General features: G+C 36.2%; 1 long non-coding RNA gene across 2 annotated transcripts in view; it reads left to right on the plus strand.

Moving 5' to 3' along the window:
• The first annotated feature begins 2,395 nt into the window (after nucleotides 1–2,395).
• Nucleotides 2,396–9,660, plus strand: part of LOC115216822 — a 14,140-nt gene continuing 6,875 nt past the window's right edge. Inside the window, exons 1-3 of one of the 2 annotated variants that reach the window (XR_005001000.1) lie at nucleotides 2,396–2,410; nucleotides 5,365–5,633; nucleotides 7,392–7,530. This is a non-coding gene — a long non-coding RNA (uncharacterized LOC115216822). Of the gene's footprint in view, nucleotides 2,411–5,179; nucleotides 5,195–5,364; nucleotides 5,634–7,391; nucleotides 7,531–9,660 lie in introns of those variants that run through there. The other variant, XR_003882095.2, reaches the window with a different exon arrangement.

A 9,660-nucleotide genomic window follows, 5' to 3' on the forward strand; every position in this document is an offset into this window, starting at 1 on the left:
TGGGGGAGAAGGAAGGGGAGAGAGGGAGCAGAGGGAAGGGGAAGAGGGAGGGAGAAAGAGGGAAGAAGGGAAGGGGAGTAGGGGTGAAAGGACTGAAGAAGTAGGGGTCGGGGGGAGAAAGGATAGGTGAGGGGGGGTTAGATGAGGAGGGGGGGAGAGTTGAGACCAAATGGCGTATAAGAGCGAAGAGAGAAGATTAAATATATATATACATATTTATAATAGGATTAGCTCGTATACGAGTAGGTATATATTTGTAAAAAATGAAGTTCGAAAATGCTGCTATATTATACAAATTTTTAATTTTTATATATACATTATAACATGTTTCGGTTCTTGAAATGAACCTTATCAAAAATAGTTATATATAAAAAAAGATAGTTCATGCTATCAAATATAAAAAAATCATTTATAATACACAATAGAGTCAGACATCAAAAAGTTCATATATAGTGCGAAGTGAGTTCGTTCATGCTATATGTTTAAAGTGTCTGATGCAGTGGTTCATAGTGGTGATATGCAGTCAATATAAAAAATTGATGTTCCTGAAAGAGCGAGGAATTTTACCTTTGAGCAACTGTGATGACTTATGGTCGGTGTTCGCTGGATGATTCTGGCAAACCTTGTGAATTGTTCGGGTTTTATAACACCTGTTAGCTGGTCAGTCCAGCGTAACGTGACGTCATCAACGTTTTGACCAATCGTTTCGTTAGGTGGCTTAGTCAAGCAGAACGGGACGTCATCAACATTCTGACCAATCGCGACCTATAGCTGTATTAGAACTGCCTCTTGTCTGTATCCTGTTTTGACCAATCGTTTCGTTAGGTGGCTTAGTCAAGCAGAACGTGACGTCATCAACGTTTTGACCAATCGTTTCGTTAGGTGGCTTAGTCAAGTAGAACGGGACGTCATCAACATTCTGACCAATCGCGACCTATAGCTGTATTAGAATTGCCTCTTGTCTGTATCCTGTTTTGACCAATCGTTTCGTTAGGTGGCTTAGTCAAGCAGAACGTGACGTCATCAACGTTTTGACCAATTGTTCCGTTAGGTGGCTTAGTCAAGTAGAACGAGATGTCATCAACATTCTGACTAATCGCGACCTATAGCTGTATTAGAACTGCCTCTTGTCTGTATCCTGTTTTGACCAATCGTTTCGTTAGGTGGCTTAGTCAAGCAGAACGGGACGTCATCAAAATTCTGATCAATCACGACCTGTAGCTGCATTAGATCTACCCCTTGTCTGTCTAAATTTTTTTATGAAATACAGTTCTTTATTTTTTGTAGAACGAGATGTCATCAACATTCTGACCAATCGCGACCTATAGCTGTATTAGAACTGCCTCTTGTCTGTATCCTGTTTTGACCAATCGTTTCGTTAGGTGGCTTAGTCAAGCAGAACGGGACGTCATCAAAATTCTGACCAATCACGACCTATAGCTGTATTAGATCTGCCCCTTGTCTGTCTAAATTTTTTTATGAAATACAGTTCTTTATTTTGGCGTTATTTTGTATTTCCTAAAAAAATTTAGACCTAGTTTAAACACCCTGGGCCAGGAATATTAAAACAAAAGATAGGTCCTCCGAAAAGGAGAAGCAAAATTCCACCACGGCCGCTACCTTAAACAGTCACTCACACTGACGGAAATATGCCTTAGGAAAAAAAGGAAAAAAAACTTATAAAAAGATCTCTTCGAACAAATCTAACCCTGATGGACTGGCCACATACGATACAGCTAAGGGTCAGACCCGATTCTGATTGGTCAACACGTTAATGACGTCTAGTTCTGCTAGACTGGACAGGATACAGACAAGGGGCAGATCTAATACAACTATAGGCCGGGACTAGTCAGAATATTGATGACGTCCCTTTCTGCTTGACTAGTCACCCAACAGGATACAGACAAGGGGCAGATCTAATACAGCTATAGGTCGTGATTGGTCAGAATTTTGATGACGTCCCGTTCTACTTGACTAAGCCACCTAACGAAACGATTGGTCAAAACAGGATACAGACAAGAGGCAGTTCTAATACAGCTATAGGTCGCGATTGGTCAGAATGTTGATGACGTCTCGTTCTACTTGACTAAGCCACCTAACGAAACGATTGGTCAAAACGTTGATGACGTCACGTTCTGCTTGACTAAGCCACCTAACGAAACGATTGGTCAAAACAGGATACAGACAAGAGGCAGTTCTAATACAGCTATAGGTCGCGATTGGTCAGAATGTTGATGACGTCCCGTTCTCCTTGACTAAGCCACCTAACGGAACGATTGGTCAAAACGTTGATGACGTCGCGTTACGCTGGACTGACCACCTAACAGGTGTTATAAAACCCGAACAATTCACAAGGTTTGCCAGAATCATCCAGCGAACACCGACCATAAGTCATCACAGTTGCTCAAAGGTAAAATCTAAAATGAATTTCTCGCTCTTTCAGGAACATCAATTTTTTTATATTGACTGCATATCACTACTTTGATCTATTTTTTATATTGAATGCATATCACCACTATGAATCACTGCATCAGACACTTTAAATATATAGCATGAACGAACTCACTTCACACTATATATGAACTTTTTGATGTCTGACTCTATTGTGTATTATAAATGAATTTTTTATATTTGATAGCATGAACTATCTTTTTTTATATATAACTTTTTTTGATAAGGTTCATTTCAAGAACCGAAACATGTTATAATGTATATATAAAAATTAAAAATTTGTATAATATAGCAGCATTTTCGAACTTCATTTTTTACAAATATATATACATATATATACATGTATATATATACATATATATATATACATATATATCTACATATATATATATATATATATATATATATATAAAGTTAATCCAAACAAGAAAACAAAAAAGACAACAATTAAAGTATTATTAGGCGCTCAGGAAAAAAGGGAAGAAGGAGGGTATGACGTTTCGAGCGGAGCTCTTCGTCGGAAACATAGGAGAAAGAAAGATCCCGAGGTGGGAGGACAGAGGGAAAAAAATGCAAGTGGTCTCACGAGGTCAACATATATATATGCATATATATATATACACATATATATATGAAACAGAAGTAGTATAATATATCAATATATGTTATATAGTGAAAACATTGTCTGGTATAGAAAACAACACTCTGGGTAGAGCGGAACAACACTTCACGTAAGGGTGAAACCGAGAGTGACTGTCAAGTTTGATATATGTGTGTATGAGTATATATATATATATATATATATATATATATATTATATATATATATATATATATACATAATACATACATATATATATTGTGTGTGTGCATGTATGTATGTATGTATGTAAATACATATACATGTACATATTTATATACATATCATGTTGGAACATGGAGTGTCTTCCTAGTTCTTTGATGCTTTCCAACATTGTTTTCTGCAATATGCCACAATAAAACCTTGAATCCATTCTTCTCTCAATAAATGTGAGTCCTCCCACACCAGCTGCACTCATGCATCCCCAAAGCATAACACTTCTGCCGCCGTGTTTCATGGACGGCATGGTGCATTTGTTGCTATCAACTTCACCTGATCGTCGCCATACTCGTTTAATACCATCTGACCAAACATGTTGATTTTATTCTCGTCAGAAAAAAAATAGATTTTTTCCCCAAACTCCTTCCCCTTACTCACATAGGTTTCGGCAAAGGAAAGACGACTTGATTTATGCCTGGTAGTGAGGAGAGGCTTCCTACGAGTAATGCGTCCATGAAGACCACACTGATTCAAACTTCGGCGAACTGTTGGGGCCGATGCACTCTTTCCACTAACAGAAGACACTTCTTGGACCAAAGACGAAGCGGTACGACGCCTGTCATCCACCATGCAACGTTGGATGTGGTGAATATCATGCGCAGTTAAAATAGAAGGACGACCTAGACGATGTTTTTTGCTTAACTGTCCAGTAGCTTTATACTCCTGAATTACTTTGGCAACTGTGTTTACGCTAATATGTACCCGTTTGCTAATTAACTTCTATCCTAAGAAACTCTTGTGCAAATTAAAAATAATTTTCTTCAAATCTTCAAACAATTCTTTTCCTTTTGGTGTTATTTTAATCACAATAGAGAAGATTTTCACTACGGTACACAAATCAGAATTCCTTCAGATACAATGACCGGTGCAAAAATGGCAGGAGAAATAATTTATTAGAATTGAATTATCAGTAATATCTGGATTTAGTACAAAAAGCGGATAAAATATTGAATATAGCAAATTTCCTGTAGGATGCACATATTTTTATAACGTTTGAAAATTAATATTTCGTTTATTTCTTTGAAAATGTTTCTTGCTTTGTGTTCCAAGTATGTATAATGTTTGTTATGTATAATATATTTTATTCAGTATAAATTTCGTTTGATTTCCTTCGATACTATCAGAGTAATGGCAATTTTACTGAATTTTTTTAGGAGTGTACAAACTTCTGTGTGAGATAAAGTGAGAGGGGACGGCCATGAATTGGAATTTTGCAAATGATATGCAAATAAAAGTTTTAATTACATTGAAACTCGATATTGAAATTTAAGAGAAATGACATAGATCTTAAGTACTAAACAACGATCATTACATACATCATATTTATGCATACATACATAACAACACATTTAAAACGCTGTCTGTTACAATGTGTCTTTATGACTCGGATTTTTGCAATAGTTGGCTTATCAGGTAACGTCATGACCCAATGATTCAGTGACGCTTGAAAGTCAATCGTAATGCAAAAAAATGTAACCTCCAGCTCTGAATATATGAATGAATAAATCAATAAAGAAGTATGTATATAATTATCGGTATGTGTATTATTTTTTTGCAGCTAGTGTCAACAACAACAACATCACGTATTTAATAAGCTCTTTAATGAAAAACGTGACGAGTTAAAAGAGCGATTGTAAATAATGTGCCTTATATTTCCCTCGGGTAAACATTATTACAATTCACACTTCGCCATTATAGTGCAACTGAAATAAATAATGAAAGAAAATAAACAAACACACAAACAACATACCAGCAAATCAATAGATCATTGGCTTCTTATCATTTCATCTAGGCTTTCTTTTTTAACTTCTTTTCTTATTTCTCTATCATCTTCAAGTTTACAGACGACGATGTATTTAGTATATACGTGCGTGTGTAGATAGGTGTATGTATTAATAGTATATAGTATATGTACATTTGTATATATGTGTGTTTGTGCGAGCATATATTATGGACTCTTCAGATGTGTATTTATTTTAACGTATCGTACACACTGTCGCAGCTGTCTTTGAAGCTTAAGTATAAATTATATTTATTATCATCACTGTTTTTCAGGTAACTGTGTATATATAAAGAGATAGTTTGGATCATACGATATTGGTATTGACTACTGAAGGAAAATAAGTCCTTTCATTTCACATCGTCATCGTGGTCTCGCAGTAAATCTGAAGACATGAAAGCCGTCATCTTAATTTTATGTGTGATAGCCATCTCCCTAACAGAGGCCTATTACTATAGGCATGGTGGTTATCGCCGTATGTACAGACCCCCGAAACCCCCTGTTCCACCAATTAATCCACCAGTTCCACCACCAGTTAATCCAAGTAAGTCTTTAGCCTCGGCAACTATCTTCATATTATACACACATATATACATACATGCATACATACAACACAAACGCAGGCACAGACACACACACATACATGTACATATATATTCATTCATCTATGCGCGTTTATGTACATATATATTTGTGTGTGTGTGTGTGTGTGTGTGTGTGTGTGTGTGTGTGTGTGTGTGTGTGTGTGTGTGTGTGTGTATGTGTGTGTGAGTGTATGAATGCATGTTCTCTTTCTCTTACTCATTTTAATTTAGAGTAAATTTTGACCAGCCACCTACTTCATAGCAAGAGTGTGAAAGAAAGTATCTTGTTTTAACCATCATCCTTTACTTCTTAAGAAGGTCTTGCAGATTTTTATAGTTTCAGATATTGTGATCGTTTGTAGCATAGGAATTAAGGATTTGCATCTCTCCCTAAGATTCCAAGATCAGCCATACTTTGCAGCAGACTGGCTGGTATATCATGTTGCTCAAGTAATAATGGGTATGAAGCTGAAAGTGTATATTGGGTTCTGGATTGGCAAACTCCTTATCAATGGTCCATACATGTCCTCTTTTTCATGCTTCTTTATAACCACCATCGTGTCCAAAGGGCAGCTGATTTCCTCAACAGAACAAGTCTTTTCTTTGTGGTCCCACACAACGATATCTAGCCGGTTGCGTTTTAACTTGGTGGCTGTTTTAATTTTTAAGTTCCACCAAATATTCTTTTGACCTCTCGATGTCAATATAGTAGACTTCGTTTGTATTTTCAGTTTTGTTATCCTGTTCCAGATTGTTCTAGCCACCGTATCATGCCCCGTGGGAAAATATTATTTGAAAGACATTCTCGCGCAGTTGACAATAACGTGGTTGATCTCTTCGGTCTTCAGTCTTAGCCTATATTTACTGTCGGTCAACGTTTTCTGCCTTTTATGCTGTAGATGTTTGGTGGAGATACATATTCTAGAATTGAATGGATGTAGCCTTCAAAGTGGGATATCATAAACTTGTCGGTACACCATGTCAAGCTTTTCACATGATCAATCCCTTCTATCGTTTGTGTTTTACATGCCAAGTACCCATGTGCTATCTTATCAGTGAAGTGGTCCTTTTTTTCTGTTGTTCTGATAAATAGATTTTAACAACCCTCCTTGGAGAAAGATCTGTAGCAGCTCTTATTTTATGCCTCTCCTGAAGTTCATTAGCAATCCTAATTATGGTGTTGGTTTCATGGTCACAAACCTTGGCAAGATAGTTACGGGTCTCTTTTCTCTGCAAATCGTTCTGGTTTGGTCAGCCCGAGACTATAGTAGATGACACTTGCCCAAGGTGTCATGCAACAAACTATGTTCTTGGTAAACAGACTTCTTACCACACAGCCATATTTGTACATATGTGTTCTCTTTCTGTTTCTAATGTAGAATAAATTTTGACTGGCCACCTACTTAGTAAGCAAGGTTGTGAAGGTGTGATGCTAAATACGTGTGGCAATGCTACTGGTTTCACGATGAAAACAGGACTTATCTACAAGTCCGCGAACCCGAGGGCCTTCAAAAACTGGTTCATCCAATGCTTCATCCCTCAAGCAAAAGACTTAGTAAATTAAATCAAATTAACTTAATACAATACAGTCAGGTCTTTTTTATGCGTGAAAATCTAATATAAATAACACGGTTTCACCCGTTGGTATTTTTGTAATATTTGGTTCTCAGAAATCTGAGTTAAATAGACCTAACCCTTTACCTTATTCTCCCATACAGCCCTAAGCTGCCCAGGAAATGTAGGCGGTAAATTGCTTTTTTGCTCTCCAAACTGTCTCAAACCGAGCTTTGTTCCTGTAAGCGGAGTCCCTGGATGTTATGCTGGATTAACTTGTTGCACTCAAGTATAAAAAATTATGTAAGTAAAATATGTATATTTTAACATTTGGGCTGCCATGCAATCAAACCTAGTAAAAGCATTAAGAGAAACCTTTGTTTCTCTTAATGCTTTTGCTCTTCTTTAATAAAGGCTGTATCCCGAAATCTTACATTCTCTTGTTCCTTCCGTTCACGTATTATTTTTATTGTCCACTTCTATTTCTAATGTTTTACATTCACATGTTTTTCTCGTCTAATTCCATGCATTATTTGTTTGTCAACTCATTGCCATATAATCTTACTAGTTTTTTTGTGATTTTATCTACATATGTAATATAATATACATACATGTTTCCCGGATTCTATGGCGTATATATTCCTCACTGGACGGACTGCCCGACCGTCGCAGGATTATTCAAATTTACCAGCTAGCTAGGCTGGAGCAACGTAATATGATGTACTTTCAACAAGAACACAACGTGTCGGCCGGACCAGGAATCGAAATCACGATCGTATGCTCATGAGTGCAGCACCCTAACCACTAAGCCATGCGTTTGTACGCACACACACACACATACACACACACACACACACACACACACACACACACGCACACACACACACATACAAACAAACATGCACACAAACATGCACACATACACACAGATGCGTAAACATATATGCATACATTTAGACAACAATGAAGGTATCAAGTGTTGGTAAGATACTTTAAGTATGTACGTACCGAATCCAATTTAAACCGTAGATCTAACTCTGGTGTTGGTTTCAGGTTATATATGTATAGTAGAAGAAAACACAGAGTTGATTCAGCTATAAGAAAATTTGAAACACATCTGACCATTATATTTTTCACCAAAGGTCAACTATTCAAATGGAACCAACAGGAGGACACTTTCACAAGCACTTCTTAAAACACTCCTTAAACATCTCGCCACATCCCAACTCCAACCCTCAATCAACTATCTTGTTTTTACCATTCACTGTTTTCTTTGAGCTCTTGTTCATAAAAACTCCTTCACTCTCACACTTATTATTAACAAGCCCCAGCCCCCACTCCAGACACCCAAATCTCTTATATGTAGAATCACACAACACAACAAACCCTCAGATCAGTTTGACAACCGCCACCGACGAATGCGAGAAAGTTCTCCAGAAAAGTTAACAAAGAATCTTTGATATATCTCCCCACCGAAGTTAACAAAGTACCTACTAGACCTACAAGCTAAACGGTAAAATTATATTATTAGAAAATTAAATTGATTACAACTACTAGTGAAGTCATTCTTTTCCTTTTTCAAGTATATATATATATAGAGAGAGAGAGATTCAAATGAATATGGTACTTAAGTTAGATGCATCAGAATTTTGTAGGGTGTTATCCATATAAATCCATGGGGTGATTATAATCAAAATAAGCAACAAGTATATCTTCGGTAATTTGGTACGATCGTTTCACGCTACATCATTCTATTAAACATTGTAAGTATTACAACAGTTTTAAAATGTTGAGCAATCATCAGCCATCTATAGAGGTTTTCCATTAATACATATTTTCATATTAATTGATAACATTATAAAGAGGATAGATATATAGACAGAGATGTCGATTTGAATTTTAAGAACATTAAGGTAATAAAATTTATCTTCTGACTGAAGAATATTCTTTAAGTTATGTATTATGTATGAAAATATGTATTAATGGAAAACCTCTATAAAGGGCTGATGATTGCTCAACATTTTAAAACTGTTGTAATACTTACAATGTTTAATAAAACGATGTAGCGTGAAACGATCGTACCAAATTACCGAAGATATTCTTGTTGCTTATTTTGAGTATATTTATATATATATATATATATTATATATATATATATATATATATTAATGAGTAACAGGAAGATACAGGTGTCAATCCATTACGGCCGTTTCCAACGACTCCTTTGATTGGTTAATGAAAACATTACATTTTTGTAAAGAAACCGTTTTCGTCAGATGAATTCATGAACTTCAGAATAAAGGACATGATTTAACATAGTTTAAAACCCACGGAGCAAAAACATTCACATTGATTCTGCTACTTTTTCAGTTGGCAGAAAGGATTTATCAGAATAGTGTATATTTGGTCAGAACAGAGAAATTTAGGGGTTAG

The sequence above is a fragment of the Octopus sinensis genome, linkage group LG10 (assembly GCF_006345805.1).
Source record: "Octopus sinensis linkage group LG10, ASM634580v1, whole genome shotgun sequence".
In the NCBI taxonomy this organism is placed as follows: Eukaryota; Metazoa; Mollusca; class Cephalopoda; order Octopoda; family Octopodidae; genus Octopus; species Octopus sinensis.